The sequence below is a fragment of the Quercus suber genome, unplaced genomic scaffold, assembly GCF_002906115.3.
Source record: "Quercus suber isolate HL8 unplaced genomic scaffold, Cork oak 2.0 scaffold_540, whole genome shotgun sequence".
Taxonomy (NCBI): Eukaryota; Viridiplantae; Streptophyta; class Magnoliopsida; order Fagales; family Fagaceae; genus Quercus; species Quercus suber.
In genome coordinates this window covers 111522-133278 of record NW_027069988.1, presented here as the reverse complement: position 1 = coordinate 133278, position 21757 = coordinate 111522, and the positions used below count along the sequence as shown (strand labels likewise).

Sequence of the window (21757 nt, the reverse complement as noted above, 5' to 3'; positions counted from 1 at the left end):
GCATTAATGTGATTTTTTGAGCTGGTATCTACTTGTAAGTCCACACAATTCCTCCAGTACATCACAAGTCCACCACCTCGATTATTCCTATCAACAAAGAACATGTTAGAGAAATCAAAGTCTCTTTTTATTTTTTTTAGCCTTGCTTCATCCACCCATGTTTCGGCTAAGAACACGATGGAGTGATCTTTAGCCTGGATCAATTGTAGGTTTGTATGAAAATAAAAAAAAAATATATATTTTATTTTATAAAATATATATATATATATATCACAACTTTCCATCTGGGCACGTTGTGAAATTGCCTGTGAATAAGTGCATGCCTAAATGCTTTTTTTGATAAAGTTTTGAACTTTTTTTTTTATAATATATTCTTTCTCAGTTTGGTATTTATTTTTATTTTTTAAAATAAGAGAGACTTTACTCTCTTTTTTGGGGTTGAAAAAATTCATTGCAAAAAAAGGAAAAAAAAGAAAAAAAAAAAAGGAGGATCAAACTAACTTGGTAGTTCCCTAGTTTAGTCTAATGGAATGCATCAAGCCCTTGGGTCCCTAAGGTTGGGTGTACACAACGGCACATTATGTTAGATTAGAAAAAATTATTATATAGTTCGGAATATGCAATAACAGCCCCTAGACTAGAGCCCATAAGTGTGTAACACATTATGGGCTGTGACATGTGTAGAGCATTTATAGCAAGGCTGAATAAGTCCAGTTAAATTCTATACAAAAACCCGTTCACTCCTTTTATTTTAGATAACTCTCTATATTCACCAAATCCAAAAAAAAAAAAAAAAAAAAACCTCTCTATATTCACTTTTTACGGTTACACTTTCTTGACGTCATGGAAAACGTTGCCGTGGAAGGTTGGAGAGAGCGACATCGGACAATTGAAGTGAAAAGTGCTAAAAACAACAAAATGATTAGTCAGTTAGGTAACAATATACAAATTGTACAAATACAATAAATTTTGAGACATTCTAGCCTTTTGCCTTTAATTTTTTTTTTTTTAATTTAGCAATTTGCCCCTATTTCGAAACTATATAGGGATATGTCCCTATTTTGATACTCAATTACCTTAAAATCGAGTTTCAATGAAATACTCGATTTGTAGAAAATCGAGTTTCAATGAAATACTCGATTTGTAGAAAATCGAGTTATGCCTGATCAAACTAAAAAAAAAAAAAAAAATTTGCATGGAACTCGAGTTTCAGGAAATTGAGTTCCATGCAAAAAAATTTTGTAAGTGTGATCGCTCCATATTCAGGAAGACCTATAGTGGTGTTTTTAAGCCCTATAGTGACCTTTTTAAGCCCTATAGAGGCGTTTTCCTGCAAAAAAAAAAAAAAAAAAAAAAAAAAAAAAAAAATAGAAGTCTGATTGCCCCATACCAAGTTTAGGGAGCCCTATTGTGGCGTTTTCCTGCCAAAAAAAAAAATTTAAGTATGATTGCCCCATACTAGGTTTAGGGAGCCCTATAGTGGCGTTTTTAAGCCCTATAGTGGCGTTTTTAAGCCCTATAGTGGCGTTTTGGAACTCGATTAAAATCGAGTTCCATGCAATTTTTTTTTTTAAAAGTTTGATCGAGCATACTCGATTTTCTACGAATTGAGTATTTCATTGAAACTCGATTTTAAGGTAATCGAGTATCGAAACAGGGGCATATCCCTGTATAGTTTCGAAATAGGGGCAAATTGCTAAAAAAAAAAAAAAAAAAAAAATTTTAAGGGCAAAAGCCCATTTTGTCCGGCCAAACTTAAGTGAGGTATCGTAGCTTTCTAAAATTTTGGCTAGCTTATTCATAACATGATATGGGATATTTTAGATCTCAGTTGGTTGACAATGAGTAAGAATTTAATTGAAACTTGCAAATACCTTGCCTTATGTGAATGTTCAGACAAAATGGGCTTTTATCCTTAATTTTGATTTTATTTAGCAATTTGCCCCAATTTCGAAACTATATAGGGATATGCCCCTGTTTCGATATTCGATTACCCCAAAATCGAGTTTCAATGAAATACTCGATTCATAGAAAATCGAGTATGCCCAATCAAACTTAAAGAAAAAAAAAAAAAAAAAGCATGGAGTAAATCGAGTTTAAAACGCCACTATAGGGCTTAAAAACGTCACTATAGGCCTCAAAAACGCCACTATAGGGCTTCCTAAACTTGGTATGGGACAATCAAACTTATTAAAAAAATTTGCAGGAAAACGCCGCTATAAGGCTTAAAAACGTCACTATAGGGCTTAAAAACGCCATTATAGGGCTCCCTAAACCTAGTATATGGCAATCAGAGTATGAAAAAAAAAAAATTGCTGGACAACGCTGCTATAGGGATTAAAACGTCATTATAGGACTTAAAAACGCCACTATAGGTCTCCATGAATATGGAGCTATGACCCTTATAAAAAAATTTTGCATGGAACTCGATTTCATGAAGGTCGAGTTCCATGCATTTTTTTTTTTTTTTTTTTAAGTTTGATCAGGCATAACTCGATTTTCTACTAATCGAGTATTTCATTGAAACTCGATTTTAGGGTAATCGAGTATCGAAATAGGGGCATTTCCCTATATAGTTTCGAAATAGTGGCAAATTGCTAAATAAAAAATAAAATAAAAAAATTAAGGGCAAAAGCCCATTTTGTTCGTGAATGTTCTAAGAGGCCTGAAATTTCCTAAGTTGCATTTGCATCTATTCAGTTCAACCTCATGAGTTCGCTTAATTTTACGATTGTACTCATTTTATTTTGCTATTATATCTATCATTTGTCCTTCCCCCCCCCCCCCCCCTTTTTCTTAATGGAGAAGCTTTAATAGCTTATAAATATAAGATTAATATAGAATTGCGTGTTTTTTTGTGTGGATAATTTGATAGTTAAAATAGGAGAGACAAATTTAAATCTTGGATGTCTCCTTTCAAAATACCAAGAAATGTCTACTAATTAAGCTACAAAGTTTTTGACTTTTTTATTATTTACTACAGAATAGTATCGCGTAATTTAATATGAATTAGAAATGAAATCTTAAGACAAGGACCAGGGTTCAAGTCTTCAGGAAGGAGCTTCACATACATATACACTTAGATTAGGTTAGAGTAGAAATTCTATCTTATATAGAATAAAAAAAGACATAACATAACGTATAACTGTATATCCATAAAAGCTTAGCCTTTCTCATGAATTACCCAAATATCTTGCCCATATCCCTTAAATAAGTAATACTAATAGATAGTTAAAAAGTAAGGACAAATGGAAAATTAATAGATTAAGGGCATTCGCCCAAGTTCCTCGGAATATATTAAGGACATTCTATTAGGGTGGAGCTCTTCTCTCATGAGTGATTTTTCTAGGAAATATTTAGATACTCTCAAAGTATAGCGAAATAGTGCTCATTCTTCTCACATTTATAGTAGATTTCACAATGAATATGAGAGGAGGAAACACCATTTATCATATCCTGAAAATACCTAAGAATTACTCGTTTTTTTCTTTGATTGAAATATAGCTTAAGGAGGGAAATTATTTGATACTTTCATAAATAAATTCCACAATGAATTTAATTAGTGGAATATACTATGATTGTGAGAGGAAGAATCATATCACCATACTTCGAGAACACCTAATAATTACTCTTATAGGAGATCATGCCCCGATGCTATTCGCATGCACTCTTCATGCTGGGATAACTGGCAGTGCCATCCAAACTAGTGGTTCAATGATTAATTTACTACTATTAAATATGCAGGTATGCTTTTTAAAAATAACATTTTGTATTTTTTTTCTCATATATTTTTTTATTATAAAGAGATAATAGTAGATCCGAATCATACTTACGCATATATTATCTATGATTTGAATTTATTGTCTATGACACATATTTCCAAATGTGATTTTTTTTTCATGAATTAGAAGAATATTGAAAATACAATGATATAATAAATATGAATTTATAAATTTTGTATATTTTTTTATACGTAATTTTTCAATTTTAAATTCAGAAATATTTTTATTCGTTCTTTAACCCCCGAAAATGAAATTAGGTTGCATACATGGAGGAAGTGAGAGTTTTATATATATATATATATATATATATATATATATATATATATGTATATTAAAAAGTGAGAGTTAGCTAGTTTAGGTTAACAAGAATGGCGGTGCCAATGGCCATGGGTCCCGTTCAGCCACTCATTAATTATGCTACGAAAGTATGGCTTCAACTTCTAACCAACTATCCCTTCCACCAATATAAGTACCAAAACAATAATTAAATGTGACCGACAGCTTCTTTTTTCTTTCTTTTTCTTTTTTTTTTTTTTTTTTTTTTTTTTTTTTTTTTTGAGATTGGTTTGAAATTTTTACTTAATTAAATAACCCCAACACCCATGACCCAACCTCTACCTCCCTCCCCTTCTCACCCTAGGACCACTCAAATTTAGATCCTCAAACCCTTAGAGCCTAAAGGCTTGGGAAAGTACCAACTCACCCCACACAGGCGATAGTAAATGAGACTGACTTAAAAATTGGAAGTTTAGCGTAGTTGCTAAACATATTGCCTAACTTGGCATATCTTGCCATGATCATATGCTAATAACAGTATCAGTGAACTAGGTAATATTTATATGTATTTTTATTAACTTTTTTCCGTTTGTTTATCTGTTTATGTACAACTTTTTAGAATCTCACTTCTTTAGATATAATTATAATTTTTTTTTTTGGGGGTCAATTTTCAACAAATAAACGTATAAGTTTTTTGGCAAAAAAATAACCCAAATGCACATCATTTTCATTAATTGTAAGGCTAAAAGAGAACAAAAATGATTACTTGTGAACTTGTGTATAATTAAATTTTTTTTTTAATTTCGTTTTCCCTTATTCCCTTATCTACGGGCCTCTATGCTTGTAAATGACCATACAACAACTTAGACAAATTTTTTGTAGAGAGAGAAAAAAAAGGGGAAATAATTGCTTTGAAGAAGCTACACTGTAATCCATTTTTGGAGAAGCATAGTAACACAATTTTATTTTAGTTAATAGTTGCCGACCCTGATCCCTGTGCGTGTGTGTGTTTTTTTGGGTTTGTTAGACATATTTGGGCAAAAATGCAATATTACATCACATAGCTTCATGCTATTTTATTCTTGAGTTGTAAGATACTGGTACCCTATGATATTATACACCTACCATGTTGTAACTCATGCTTACACACCAAAACATTCAATAATAGTAAAAAGGGTGGTTTTATCTAAGTGAGTGAGGTGTTTTTTGACTTTCACATTAAGTATTATGAATTGGTCACTTGATATCAAAAGGAAGGAAATTAAAATAGACACTTAGAGCAAAATTAAATTACAATTAGAAGTTAATTTAAATTATGGTTATGCTTTGACTTTAATATAATAGATATAATATTAATATATGATAGTTTAGGGGCCAATCCTTTCATGGCATTTTGCATGTGGCTTCTTCACTCTTGCAAAGTTGCAATGATAGTATAAATTTCATTTTGTGGCCGTGTCTAAATAATAATATATTATAGAAGATATATATATATATATATCTATACTATTATTTAAGAAGTTTCCCTATTTGGATTCATCATTTTTTTAGTTCAAAAAAGCCCTTACACTTTTATATTTAAGTAGAGACAAAACTAAAGGACAATCCGATAAAAATGCAACTTTAACTCCTATTAAAATATTGCCTAAAAAATAGGACCACTCTCCTGTTAATTTTTAAATTGCTTTATCTACTCATAAATTAGACTTTCAAAATAAAAATTATATATATATATATATAAATCTACAAAATAGGATCACTAACCAAAAAAATAAAAGCCTCATGGCTAGTATATATTAAAGTTTTACACTTTCCATAATAGTAAGTGTCAATTACTTTAGAAAATATGATAGGAGAGAGGAAAGAAAAGGAAAATAACTACAATTTTTTCTTCCGTTCCATGTACTTGATTAGATTGCAAAGGAGGAAGAGAAGGCAAATAACCATTATGTGGGCCTTAAGAATCATTACTCTCTCCTTCTTCTCCCAAATTGGGAAGAAATAAAATAGTTTGTATGGCCCTCCCACCAAATAACAAAATTTCCTTATCCTCCACTCATTTTCCTTTCTCCGATTCCCTTTCCCACTCTCTTCCCTCAAATCAAACAATTGAAAACATATTCATTCCTTTTTCCTTTCCTCCATACTAATTTATTCACTCTAAGCAAACAACAAAATCTCCTANTTTATTTATTGAGAAGCACTGGGATGTTGTCTGTCAGTGGGTCCCATGCACTGTTCACGGGACCCACAAACCTCTTTTTTCACACGAACTTTCATTAAAAATGAGTCCCACAATACATTTAAAAATTATTTTACTATAGTATTTTCAGTTTTTAGTTTTAAGCAAAATAAGCTATATCCAAACGGACCTTAAGTCATTTTAGGAGCTAAAATTCCAATTTAACCCAAGCTGCTGTTTTACAGTTAGGTACATTCCATTCAATTTTATATAAATATAAGTTTATTTGTTGATAAATATATCTGAAAAAGTGTTACTACTTGATGAAGCGCTGGTTGAAGAACAGTGTCATAATCTGTTTCTGCCTTGAGATCAACCACTTTTTAGGTGTTGTTCTTTGTTGAAGGAATGGTTCCATTAAGAAGAAGGGCAAAGAATGGAGCAAGAATGCCCATTTTCTTCAGCATATTAATTGGTGATGAAGTGATCGTGCGGCTAAAAGTGTAGAAAGAGTCCTCATTTGCTGTTTTCTTCATTCACTTGGCATCATTTAAATATTAGAGTCAGGTACATAAATGTTCTACTAAAACCATTAAGTTCTCAAATTGATTTAGTACCTTCTATTATTGGATTGTTTAACTGATGTTAATTATGATGAATCGGAACACTTTCCAGCTTCCTTCCTTCACTATTTTGGATAATCAAATTTAACTGACATGAGTAGGTATGAAAGGCTGAAACAAGAACAAGCCCATACAAAATCAGGAAGTGGTCGACAATTCTTTTGCTTTATTGTGTGTGCTTCTATTAGATGATTCTTCCCAAGGAAAAGTGACTGACATGTTGCATTTATGCAGAAAGTTCATTTATTATAGGTATTATATGTAAAACTTATATTTCTAAAACTGTCCTTTGCAATGATGATTTTGGCAGATAGATTAAGCATTTGCGTGAATCAATATATATATATATATATATATATATTTTGGGTTAATTTTGTCACTTTCTCAGCTTGCTACCAGAATTTTGCTATTAAACTTTTTTCCTTTCTTTAATATTTTAATTTATTTTCAAGGCTGCTGCACAATTCTACCTGGTTTTCCATCTGGCTTGTATTTCTTTGGTGCTTCCAGCAATAATATGGTATAAATAGCCCTGTGAGATTCAAGCTTGTGATATGAAAACTATTACCTTGCTTTCAAAATCCAGGGTGACTTCAGCCAACCAACTCAAACTTCCTCTGCAACCAACACTTTTGGTAAGCACTCAAACCTCTTTCTTTGAGATTTGTACAAATGGTGTACTAATTTTTTTTTTTGTTTTTTTTTTTTTCAAGATTTATTCTCAAAGGTTTCTAACCTTCTATTATTACTGGTGCCTGGAGGTTGGCCCTGAAAGCATTTATTGTTTAGTTTTGATCAAGACAGGACTTCCAAGAGCAATGGAGAAAATAACCACAGGTGGTCCGCATTGTCAACATTGAAATTTGATTAAAAGGAAATCATTTCCTTCAGAAAAAAATCAAGTATGAATCAGGAACTTGAAATTTCTTCAACTTCATTATTTCTTTGTGAAATGTCAAGCAAATGTATTGAGATAATAATTTTGTTCCTTTTGCACATAATTCTTGAATTCAAATTATATTTTCTAAACCTTGCCATATGCTTGACAAGAGGAGGTTGGGAAATCTAGGAGAAACTTATCATATCATTGAAAGAGTATTGGTGGTGGTAGCATTCCAAATCTCACCAGGTACTTCATCCCAGTTTCCACTAGACTAACCCTTCGTTTATGCATTTCCAAGTTTCAAATCCTTTGAATCTTTTTCTTTTTTTCTTTTTTGTATATTTTTTTTTTCAAAAAGATTAAGAAATAATAGGCATCAGCTTAACTTTCTGGTAGTACTCGCTAAAAATTTTCCTTACCATCACTAGTCCTAATATTTTATTTTGTGCAGCACATGAACAAGGCCAATGTTCTGGCTTTCTCAGCTCACCACCAACAAATGCCCTTATTTGGCTGTGGAGGGGTTTGGTATCTCATCAACTGATGAATAAATTTGAGCAATCCTAGGTAACATTACAAGAGATTTTTAGAGACCAATCTTCCTGTATGCTTCTTCTAATTAGTCCTAGGTAAAGATCCTTTAATTTTCAAATAGAAGCATATACAAGTGCAATTCTGATGTTGAATTTTAAAAAAGTGAAGCAGTAGTTCTAGTGAGAACTATGGGCTTGCAAGTCATGGAAGGAATAAAATCCATACAAGCTCATTTGGCCCAGACCATTGTTCTGATTTATCATTATTTTTAAAATAGAAAAGCATCTCTGAACAAATCCTTCATTTGTTTTTGAATTTCTTCTTCAATTTTACAAACCAATCTTTGGCAAATTTTGGAGCTTGATAATGCTGAGTTATATCCCATCAGAAACTTGATAATGCTGAGTTAAAAAATTGTTGATTTCCAAAGCATTTGAATGTAAATATCCATGATCCAAAGTGAATTTATCAATGCATTTCAGAAATGAAAATAGTGCATTTATTTATCTTATTTTACTAAAGTGGGGGTAAAGGAATGAAATATTGTATATTTTCTTATTTTCAACTTAGGAATGATATATTTTATATTTCATATGCCCAGTTTAATTTAAATAACATCATCAGATGCAACAAACACACTGGCTGTGGATGGATTTGGGCTCATAAGACTCTTCAAGATTTTGGAAATGGCAGCGGATGTGAAGATTTGAAGTCCTTGCCAGAGGATATGTTGCTACTTTGTTTTTCCTCTTCCTAAATACAAACAACTCATGGGCTCAGCAAGTCACTCCTCTTGCCAAGGTTGCTTTCAGTCACCTGTAGGAAGTGTCCAACTCACTTTTTCACATCAAGAATTTTATTGTCTTATGCTGAGACAATGGTGCTTGAAAGAGATAGGGAAAGTTGGCTGTTGACCCAAGATTGCTCAGCTCTTGTTCCTTGAAAAATCAATGCCATTCTTTGAGGCTCTTATGTTAGTAACAGTAATTACTAATATGCTTTCTCCAACCGGAACGTGATCTGTGATTGTTAGGTTCATTCAATTGATTTATTTCTTTATAGACATTCAAAGATTTATGTCTCATGGTGTAAGCTTTGGACCTCTATCAAACATCTTTGCAAACTCTTTGTGTGTACAATTATGCAATGAAGAGCAATGAGGCAAACATTATGGAAGTGACAACTGATAAAAATTGTAAATAAAAGGTCATTTTTATGCTTAAGAACATTATGGAAGTTACAACTTGTATTTGTAAGCTTTTGCATAGCTAAGAACATTTCATGAGCACACTTATGTGGGTTCTAGCATATGAGTCTGGACCTAATTATATAATATTAGCAGTTTAATTTTTTTTTCATTAGTATTTGATGAGGGATTTTACTCACATGTGTAAAGCATAAACCCAACACCTATCTTACTCTAAAACATTGGCACTATTCAAATCAAATGAAGATGTCATATCATAGACACGGGACAGATGGGGGTTTAAGGAAAGAAAATAAATAAGATGAACAAGAAGTATTTCATGAAACGGTTATTTGACTTATAAACCAATGAGGATGCTAGTAAGTGAACCTTGACTTGGAAAATACGTTTTTAATTCTAAAATGAATTAAAGAATTTTTTTGTATTTTATAATTTTCTTAGAGTGATTTTAAATATAAAAAGACAATGGTGTAACTGAGCAAAACTATCCCTAGTGTCATGTATTCGTTAATTAGTAAACCAAGTGAATACTATGACACTTTCACTAGTAATTTGCTACAAAAAAACATAGCTAAAAGAGATTAGATTAAATCAATCTAAAAGTATTGAGGGTGTGATAAGAAGTTAGAACAATAAAATAAAATAAAAACCAAGTGTGAGTAGTTAAACAATATGTTCTTACATTATATTTATTGAAAATACAAAGGCATCTAATTTCATCATCTAAACTGCCATCAAAATCTCAAACCTTTTTACAAAAGCACAAACAGAGAGACAACACAAAATGAGTGTACGAGGATAACATTTCCCATCATTAGTAAGAAAGTAGCATAGTCATAGGTGAATCAAATTAGCAACAACATTAGCTAAGCACAAAATTGCTAGATGCTTTACTTACAATTAGTATTTAGAATAGACAGTAGAAACAGATAATTTCCCATCTCAGGATATAAAAATTTTCAACAAATTTGCGCTGTACAGCTGAAACTTAATCTGATGTGACATGCATCTTTTCTTTCTACCACATGATGCGCTTGCTCTTCAGTCGTTAAGCTTAAGAACTTCCAGGCCTATTTTTCGAGTTCCAAGTTTTTCACCTAAACACCAATGAACGACTTGAGACCTAGTCTCTGCAGTTACTAGCTTAATACCTTAGTAATTTACCTTGCTGGGTGGACCAATGAAGTCATTTGGAACACATCTTCTATTGATAACATCACGGATCAAAAGTTTCTGGCCGTTGTAAGTTGTCAAAATGGTTATCTTATTTGCTGGGTACCCAAGTAAATGCAGGTACATATAGACATTGACAACATATTCAGCTTCTCCCTCGTTTTTATAAAACCAAGGGGATTCAGGGAAGGGGCACTTTCACCTCTACCTTTCTTCTCTGTACCTCCAGTTGTACAGTTTGGCTATACTTGGCCTGGCTCTACCCTAGGCATTGAGCTCAATATAAGGAATGCCGAGACGAACAAACCTTGTAAATAGACTCTGATCCATGTGGCTATACTTCTGGAAAGCCATGTTCTTCACAACAGGAGGCAACTGGTGATGATCACCAATCAGGATGCAGCGCTTAAGCCATGCATAACCATCTTCTTGCCTCTGGAGCAACATTGGGATGAAGGTCTCAATCTCCAATATTTGGGCACTTTCTTCCATCAACAAGTTGTCATACTTGAAACCTAGCTGAAGAAAGTCCTTCCTCTTGAGAGCTGCATGAGTGCAAGTCATTGTAACAATCTTTGCCTGCTTGGTCATGAGATAATTTGCTCGATCAGCCGTTGACTTGAGCAATTCAAATGCCCTACACTCTTCAAGCTCTTGAAACATGGTCTTAAGATGACGAAAGCACCCCTTAGCTGCTCTCATGTCTTTCTCAAAAGACTCCCCCATAAAAATTGGATGCGGAGTGTCAGAGAAAAATTCCTTGAAGGGAAAGCAGTCTTTAACAAATGTTGGTTTATCTTCATTCTCAGCACAAGCCGCCAAGAATTGTTCCCAGCGAGAGTATACATGAAGCAACCAGAAATATCCAGCAGTTTCGCATGTATAACCTACATCCTCAGGCAGTTGAAGAGATCTAGCTAACCTCTCCACTTCACCAAGCAGTTCTAACTGTCGGACAAGCATTGCATTCACACGGCCTTGCCTACTAAAATCGAGATCAGTCACTAGTTCTTGTTCTCCTTGACCAAGACGGAGTAGATAACGTGCGGGTACATCCCTCTAAAACAATAAACATGAAGATGCATTAAAAACTATCCTACTAGTAGCCAAAGAACTGTACACACTACAAGCTCAAGCATAATCACTATACAAATGAAGAGGAAGGGCAAAGTTATCATCCTGAAGTGGTACCTGCATTATCTTCTCAAAAAGGTCAATCAAAGCCTGATTTGAATGTGTGATTATCAATGTCCGCTGAGAAGGACAATTGTGATAAAGCACATTCAGGATTTGCACAGCTGTATCAGTTTTTCCCGTACCAGGTGGACCCACAACCATAGTTAGTCCAGGCTGAATACCAGAGATGATTGCTCCAATCTGTGCAACAAAAAACACTACAAATACTTAGTGACACTTTCAAAAAGATGTAAACATGGAAAATGTAAGTAATGATGTTCACACAAACACCAGCACCAATGTTGAAATGAATCTAGAAGCAAAATATGAGAACACTATAACTAAACTACAGTTGCATAATTTTTTTAGAGTCGAATAATTTTTCCAAAGTAGCACAAAGATAAGTTTATTCACAAAATTCCTCACAAGACTGCAACAAAAATTGAATTCAATCGAAACAAAGATTTGAGGATCCCAGAAAATGACTTACCACATATATAACCCACAATTTACACTTAACACAAAAAGGTATCAGGATAATGTTTTTCATCCATGTGTGAAACTAAAACAAAAATAAAGAGAGATATCTTCCAAGCCAAGAGTTTGTGCATTTTATTATCAACATGGAGTTCAACAAGTTAGCTCCAACATAGAGCTGGAAGCCTAATTATGCACGTGAGGTATGCTAGTCTATGTACCTTCTCCATTGGCTATACTACGAAAGGGTATTCAAAATGATTACATGCATAATATCATCCATTGAAATTAGCATATGTACCATTCACAATATTAAAGACCATTCACAATACCAGCCATCAATGATCACAGCTCTCAATATGAAAATCCAATGAGAATCCTTGATATTCCAAAATCTTGTCTATGTATCATTCACTTTCACAAGGTAAAATAAACACAAAAGACAACCAAAATGTCTAAAAAAAATATCAGATGCCGTGTCTAAATCATAAATTGCTTGAGCAGAAAGATGAATTTCAAAGCTAAAACTCTGGTAGCAAAAACTTCAGTCATACAACCATGATAAACAGATGACCAATTCAGTCAATAAAAAGAGAGAGCAAATTCAGCCCAGGAGAAGATTAAAGTCCATTTACTTTCTTACTTCTCATTTCTCTTTCCTGTTAGAAGGGAAAACTCACACAGCCTAGGGTTGGATACTTAAGCTAGGTTCCTCTCATAAGCCCTAGTAACTGTTAGTGTGGTTTAGTACTGTTTCTTTCTAGTCAAAATGTTCAGGGGGTAAATTGCCCTCTCTTCCCCATCTGATCATCCCTATTTAGATACTACTATTAATCTAATTAGAACAGGACAGTTAAAAGCTAACTATGACTCTATATTCTAACATAATAATCAAGTTTAAACCGAGATACAAGTTGCATATAATTATATAAAGGCCCACTAAATGATCAATTTAGTTAACAAACTTGTCAATTCAAACTTAAATTCACGCAGCCAATGGGATAAGTACCAATTATATAAGGATTACAATAAATAGGCAAAGGACTTCGGATCATCAGAAAGGATTTAACACAAATAAGCATGAAAATAATACAGTGCAATTGAAAAAAAATAGTTGCATAGCACCTGTGTAGGTGTAAATCTAACTGAGTTCTGTTTTGGCTGATCTTAGGGATAAGGACCTGGGTCAGGAGGAGTGTATGCCTCAACAATGAGTGTATCCTCCATATTGACACCATCTGCTGAATCAACACCAGATATCTTATTCCCCGTAAGTGCATGACTACCGCCTTTTTGCATCTTGTGAAGCCTAATTCGAAAAGGAGGCATCGGCTGCAAGTTTTCTCTGCCATCTAGATTTATAAAACAAACCTAAAAGAAGAGAAGGAAAGGTAGTTTTTTAGTGACATTATTTTTACTCAACGCATGATTATACATAAAACATCAAAAGAAAAGGCAAACAATAGAAAACCTGATAATCCGGAAAACTGTCTTTCAAATGGTCAGCATCAAGAAAAGTATCTTTGAAATCTACTATTTCCAAAAGATCAGGCATGTTAGTCCATTGTGCTGCAGAAGGATTCCCATAGCCCAAAAATACGTTGTGCAGCCAATCAGGAACAATACAATATTCATTCATAAGATCTCTTATAGACTCTAAAATTGCTTTGAAATTGTTTTCTTTTGGCTTCCTCCTCATCAATATATTGAATGTCCCGTAAACATCATCTGCACCTTTCTCTGCAATATTGCTGACATCCATGTGGTATTGTGCTGTATCTAAAGCAACAGTTACAGTTCTCAGTTCCCCTTTTGGAGGCTTCCACTCATCTCTTTTAATTCTTCCTGTGAAATCATTCATGAGAGTTCCCTCCTCATCACGAACCTCAATAATCTCGCATCCCCTCACATACTGAAGTCCAAGCCTTTGTGGCACACTTGCCTTGGCAGCTTCTTCAGCACTTAGAGGCCCAAATGAAGGGCGAATCAAAAGTAAAAACAGAACATCGTGCTCTTTAAGGGCATTCCACTCTGATCTTATTTGTGCTTTATAACTGGAAATGGTAAAAGTCACGTCAGCAGTAACAGATGACGGCTTGACTTCTCCAATGTTTGGCTGTTTTACCTCCGTGATCTTAAATTCTTTAATTGGCACAGCCATTCTTGACCAACCACGAAAAGCAGTTTCTCCTTCAATATTGATGTAGGCAAGGAGATGTGGTACAGCTTCCTGAATATCCTCACGTATCTCATATGTTGATTCAAGATGGAAGAGATTAAAATTTCGCAAAAGATAATCATGAAGCGTTAAGAATTGTAAATTAAGTTTTGGAAGAGCTAGACATCCCTCACCAGAGTAATTTATGCTCGGTACAAGGCTTTCATCCCACATAATTTGCTCGTTTGGGTAGAGTGGGAGAGCATTTATGGCTTCTTTTTGAGATTGTTGTTTCTCAAAAAAGGAGACCATGACTTCAATAAGAAAATCAACCCTTTCTGACCAGGGATCTTCCTCTGAGATCAGTTTGAGCTGCAAAAAGGGATCATGTCAGCTAGTGTCCAAAAATCATGCAGTTTTTAAAACAATATCTTTATACGTAAACACAGTCACACACAGAGGGAGAAAGCATGAGAGGGGAGAGTACTTTAAGAAAGAATATTACAGCCAAATGGATTTATGACATGATTTTAAACTAGTGCAACACAAGATGAATGACAGCATCAGAATACCAGATTTGCCCCAGACAGAATTACAGAAGAGTAACTTTCTCTTGAGTCTGCAAGGGACAATATAGGGACTTTCATGTACAAAAAAAATTATTAAAATATAATTCATTTCTAAAACCCAATGGCAGTTAAAGCCAAAAATTTTAATATAGTTACAATACTACATGCAGAATCATTAACATTAAGGCCTTCACAGGGTAAATCCCAGAACTTGTTCTAAACAAATACTTATAATCAACTTACCACTTAGCAGAGACATTAAAGAATATATTATTAATTTGCATCCCCCTTCCCCAACCCACCCCCAAAAAAATAAAAAGAGAAAGAAAACCTTATCAAATTTCTCATACACTCCTAAAATAAAAAATAGATCTAGTTCTTCTCAGTACCGTGCTAACTGATGGTAGAATTTTATGACTTGTGATTTTAGAGGTAAAAGAGTGATAATTCTTGGGAGCCAACAGCAACAAAAATGACCTTTGTATAAACAGTTGTGCAAGAGTAGAGGAAGCACTAACAAACTCCAAATGAAGATCAACAAGAACTCATTCTGGTCCTAGGCATGAGATCAAAAAGTGACCATCAACATAAGGGAACATGTAATCAATCATTCATTTACAAACCTTGTGGCAAACCAAATCCCTCAAATCCATAGGAGAAAGCTCAGACAATTTCTTAGAGAGATCAGCCTGCTTGTTAATTGCACCAATGTTAGCCAATGCAAGTTCTCGCAACTACAAGCACCAATGGAAAGAAAGTTGAGACATTTATCGAATTGAATTAAACAATAATCAAAGCAATAATGGTGATAACAATAATAATGATAACAACTAATTGTTCCTTAATATTAACATCATAAGCAGCAACATTTTCAATTCAGAACATTTATAAATGCCTGCTGAGACACGGACCTTGGGGATCTTCTTGAATGCAAGCAGTTGAAAAGATTGGAAGCGGTCATAATGAGACTGCAGCACCTCATCATCTGTCAGTTGAGTCCCAACATGATCATTAATCTCAAATTTCTCATAGAATTGTAGCAAGTCGACCAGTTGTGCAAAGAGTTTCCCCTTCTCATGTTTATAGAGTGCACTCAGATGGCACTTGGCAACAACAACCACATCAACAACAAGAGGTCTCAGGTACCTGTATGCCCCAGAAAAGAGACAACGTTTTGAAAAAAAGAGAACAAAATTATTCCCATAAAAAAAATGATATATAGAACTTGAGAAGCAAAAATAATGATAAAACATAGCATGAGTAAATAAGTTGACCAAAGGATTCCACCATTCACGGATCATAAAAGCATATAATTTCACTTTGAATAATCTTTTCCAAGGAAGATCTAGTATGTGATAAAATAATCACCACAATCTAAAGAAACCAATGTCAAATAATGTGGGGAACAAGAACCAGTTGTATAGTATCATTTTGGATTTTAAGATTATTCTCCACATATAGGCAAGATTGAAGAACAAAACACTAAGATCTCAACTTTAAAAACATAAAAACCAAGGAAACTATTATAGATCAGAACAGTAAAAAGTCCCGTTTCATCTTTCTACTTGCTAAACTTAATTAAGTGTCATTTCAAACTAAAATTACCATTAAAAAAACACAGAATGCAATCACATAAGCCCATCCACATCTGCTCAGATATAAGTTTACGAAACTTTTTTTTTAATGAAAGTAAGAATAATTTTATTGAAACGAGATTACTTCATGAGAAAAGTCACAAAGTACCCTTATGTATTACAAACGGAAAAATTATCTACATATGAATGGACTCTATGAAACATTGAAAAGAATTACTATCTATAAGATCCAATGCAAAAGATCACTCATAAAGAGAACTAATGAAGGATGCTAGCAATTGAGTTGACGTGCACTCCACATCTTCAAAAGGGAGTGTGGAAAATGATAAGGAAAAAAAAAGTGCACTTTACCTCCTTGTTGGCAGTTGGCTCAAGAGATCAATAAGAAATTCCATAAACCTCTCACAGTACAAAACACAAGCATCATCAACTTGCTTCAAACCATAAGCATCAATTATTTTATTATCTTCATTAACATGTTGTTCCTGGGACAAAACCGTTGAATCCAATACCTGGTACAAATTGATAAACTTAAACATAAATGCCTTGCACACCATAGTTATAGATCAAACAATTACTTCATAGTTTATTGTACGATAAAACCTCCAGAAATTCTTCAATAAGATTTCTCAAGAATTTCACTTCAAGCTTAGTTGACGGGTCAAAAAGCCCTCCTCGCTTTGTTGCCTCCTTAGCTTCTCTCTTTATCATTCTTTTCCATTTCTTGATCAATTCCTGATTAAGACAAAGCTCCATCTACAGAGAAGAGAAGCAGATATTTAATAAATGCCAACCACTATGGAAACAGATTAAGAAAGAGCATGTGTCGTACCTGAAAACGACCATATGACAAACTGTGCCAGGATTACAAACTTGCTAATCTCAACACAGTCTCACTGACAACCTCATCTCCCAAGCTCTGTTACACAACATATAAATCAACAGACAAACAACTAAACAAGAACTCATTTATTTGCAAGAATGAATTGTACAATATAAGTTTATAGGCACAAGCATATGTATACATGACCACGTGTAAGACTGCGTTGAGCATGTAACAACGTCTGGACATATTTGAGTTTAGATGACTTTCAATTATTTCTTATCATAAGGGCAATAAGCGTTATGCAGCTCTACTTAGGAAGAATCAAATACAGGTATATTTTAAGTGCATATCTGAAGTTTATTTCTTTCCACTGAGAATTTAAAAGTGCGAAAAACTAACCATCAGCAACTTAATCATTCTAACTTCATAAGACCATGAAATGAAAATTTAAAAAAATGGAAGCATTGATATAAAGAGATATAAATAATATATTGGTACATATCACATAAATAGAGTATGACTGCTAATTAAGCAAATTAAAAGGTTTAGGAGATAATGCATATATGGACCACATAACAGGTTAGAGACATCCAACAAGAGATTGTTTCTAGCATCTAAATGTATATGATCAAAGCATAAAGTAGGATGCTAGCATACCTGAAAGGCATTGATCATGAAAACCAAGTAATTCATCTTCTTGGCAATGCTTAATTCTATTCCCTATAGTTACATTTGACATATAAGAGATTCAGATACATCAATAGTGCATCAAGTTCATCATATAATCAGATCATATGTTTAAAAGTAAACCTACCTTCATAGAAGTTCTTTTAAAAAGCAAAATACATAACCGCCTTTTCTTTTGACAAGTAATAAATTATATCTGGAAAAAATCAACAAGTACATGGACTACAATAGCTGAGAACATAATAAAACCGCCTTTTGGAATGTCATACATTCAATAAGACATTTACAAGTTTGTAAATTCTCAAAGAGTTAGACCATTTAATCAGAGGTTTCATTAGAAATCATGCTAGTTTATGACCATTACACATTCAAAGAAAGTGAGCATATATTATGGGAGTGCACATACTAAATAATCCTTTTAAACCTAAAACAGATAATGCAAAAACCAGTCTCATCATGATACATGCAAAAACCCAACAAACGTGCTGCAAAAATTCATAAGCAAACAAAACAACTACAAAAGTCCTTATAATAAAAGGACCAAAATACAACCATAGAAAGAAAAAGTAGACAAACCTCCTTCAGCCGAAGAACCCTCTCAAGGAATCCCTTAAAAATGTCTTTTTGATAATAAAAGCATACCCAAGCTGCCACATTCTCCCGAAACTGCAAGTTTTCCACATAAAAACACTGTGATTTCAGAAGCTCATCATAACTATCCATCCCATTCAAAATCAATCCCCCATAACCACATTTATAAAACAGAACACCAAAAACCTCATGCTTCTACAACTAAAGTGTCACAAAACTATTACAACAGATTAGACTAAGTCTTTTATCAGCTTCTTTTAATAGAATAAAAAAGTGCATATTACAGTATTATACACACATGCATATAGCACTTTTTTATGGTAAATTACACATGCAAACAACATAGCTGTTATATGGTCCACAAAGCATCTTTCATTTGCAGGAAGATTACAATTGCTTCAATCTGTCTTGCATGGAATTCAGGTATATTGGACCAGTATTTTTATTCTCCCTGCTAAAATTGTGAGAATCATTGCTCTAGGGCTTCTTGTGGAAGGGCACCAATAAGTGATGACTCATCTTTAGCGGCAAACGAGGCTTGGGATTTGGTGTGTGCCCCAAAAAGAGAGGGAAGATTAGCTTTAAAGAAAGTAGTTTAATGGAATAAGGAAGAAATTCTAAAGCACATTTGGAATATTTTTGTTAAAGCAGGTTCCATATGAATTCAATGGGTTTTACTTATCAAAAAAAAAATGAATTCAATGGGTTTTGAGTATCTGTTAAGGAATAGAAGATTTTGGGTTGTCATATTCCTTGTGATGCATCATGGGGTTGGAGAAAAAATGGAAATTACTTCTTAGAGAGCTAGCTACGCATTTACAAAAACATAGAATTGAGCAGGGAGGAGATGTTTTTGTGTTGCTAGATAACTCATGCAAAGATGGTCCTTTGTTTCCTAAATATGGTTTCAGAGTTGTTTATGATAATGGCAACAACATCAATTTTCAAATCTCCAGTGTTTTATCTGATCAATAATTGGTGATGGGTGCTAGCTAAAGCTGATGTTCTGGTTGAAATTGAAGTTAAAGTGTTCAAGGTGAGCTTGGGAAGAGGGATTCTGTTGCATGGCCTGTCTCCAAATCCAGTGTCGTCAATTGTGCAAATAAGTGGGCAGCTAGCAAGTCTAAACTTCCAGTTGTGGATTGGTGGAGTATGGTCTAGCACTCTTTTAGTATTTCAAGACACATTTAGTGCATGTTTGGATTGCACTGAAAAGGAAAGCAGACGCGCGTCTGCGTTTTTTGTGTGGGTCTCATACATTATTCACGAGACTTGCAAATACTTTTTTCAGCAAAAACAACTTTAAAACTGAGTCCCACAGCATTATTCACACATTTAAAAATTATTTTGCTACAGTATTTTCACTTTTCAGTTTTCACCAATAAGCTGTATTCAAACAAACCCTTATAAGCTAGTTGACCTTAGAAATAGGCTTAGCACTTGCGATAGATTCTTGAGTTTGCGCTATCAAGGCAATTCTCTCTATGTTTTCTGTGGGGGTTACATTTAGAGCAGGGATCACTTATTTATTGAGTGTAATTTTATCATAAGAATATGGCATCATATTGAAGGCAATCCGGGTACAACATTTTTCAACAAGTTGTCAGTCCTTCAAAGGAAAAAGGGTCTCAAATCAGTAACCCGCAAGGTAGCCTGGGCTCTGGCTTTGTATAATGGTGTTACCAAATCTAAAGAAAGCCTTTATCAAGCTATTAAATGGGATGCAAAAATCAGAATTTTTTAAACCTCATTGCATAACAAAACTTTGTGTAATTTGTGGGTATATTCCTTGTACAGTTTTTTAATTTTTTAATTTTTTTAACTATGAAACCTTTCTAAAAAAGAGCCTTTTGGACTCACGTCTAATCATTAACACTTATAAGCAATTGACCCCATCCACCAAAACCAGTTACGAGATAATCCAAGTGCATTATTTACTCCTAACGGGCTAAGCAGTTAATACGGTTTTAATGAGTGCGAAGGGTAGTTTTAGCTAAAGATTTTGAGTTTCACACTTCAAAGTGTTCTAACTATGCTGTGCTTAGTAAAATCTCAAGCTCATTCATACAATTATAAACTAAATTTATAAAAATAAAAACTTTATACTCTGTATATGAACTTCACAACAACTATTTTACCTTCTCATTGACCATGAGAATCATCGACATGACGTGCTCGAACGACGCCGTATTGGGGTCGAAATTGGGCCAGAGGTAGTTCTCCAAATACTGACTCACCTCCAAAATCATCACCCTCTGCAACGGCACGGGCTTTCTCCCTCCTTTGACCACCAATCTTGTAAATCTCCTTCACCAGCTCCAAATCGAACCGCTTCTCACCGCCGGAGTCTTTACCTCCTCCTCCTCCTCCCCCGGCAGCTTTCGACCAGTTATCCTCCGCTGAATCTCCGACAGCATTATCGTGCTCAGCAGCGCAGACTCCACCGGCTGGGTCGCCGGAAAACTGTCTTTCAAATGGTCAGCATCAAGAAAAGTATCTTTGAAATCTACCATTTCCCAAAGATCAGGCATGTTAGTCCATTGTGCTGCAGAAGGATTCCCATAGCCCAAAAATACATTGTGCAGCCAATCAGGAACAATGCAATATTCATTCATAAGATGACGACATTATAACTGGAAATGCTAAAAGTCACGTCTGCAGTAACAGATGAGAGTTTGACTTCTCCAATGTTTGGCTGTTTTACTTCAGTGATCTTAATTTCTTTAGCTGGCACAGCCATTCTTGACCAACAGCGAAAAGCAGTCTCTCCTTCATTATCTAAATTAAGTTTTGGAAGATAATCATAGATATGGCCATATAGAGGAGATTATGTACTGATGGGTTTCTTAAAAACATATATTTAATATGGGCCCCATACCGTTAAAATGACTGATGGGTTCTTTTGCAGCCCACTGAAACTCACTGCTTGTGTATGGAGAGGGACTTACTTAGGCTATCTCTGTTTCAGATTTGGGAATGGGTGATGAATGGGCTGATGTGTAGTCCTCTCCTGAGACA

At 34.2% G+C, this 21757-nt stretch overlaps 1 long non-coding RNA gene and 1 pseudogene across 7 annotated transcripts; one reads left to right on the top strand and one right to left on the bottom strand.

Annotated features, from left to right (window-relative positions):
* Positions 1-6252: 6252 nt before the first annotated feature.
* On the top strand, positions 6253-9511 carry LOC136063542 (uncharacterized). 7 transcript variants are annotated; one of them, XR_010625166.1, is made up of 7 exons: positions 6253-6807; positions 6965-7115; positions 7374-7498; positions 7653-7765; positions 7914-7992; positions 8198-8313; positions 8905-9511. It is a non-coding gene; the product is annotated as an uncharacterized LOC136063542 (long non-coding RNA). The 7 variants fall into 7 exon arrangements; XR_010625165.1 differs by having other exon boundaries at positions 7316-7498; positions 7919-7992; XR_010625162.1 differs by having other exon boundaries at positions 7316-7498.
* A 756-nt stretch (positions 9512-10267) lies between these two features.
* Positions 10268-21367, bottom strand: LOC112011751 (uncharacterized; annotated as a pseudogene).
* Positions 21368-21757: the final 390 nt, after the last annotated feature.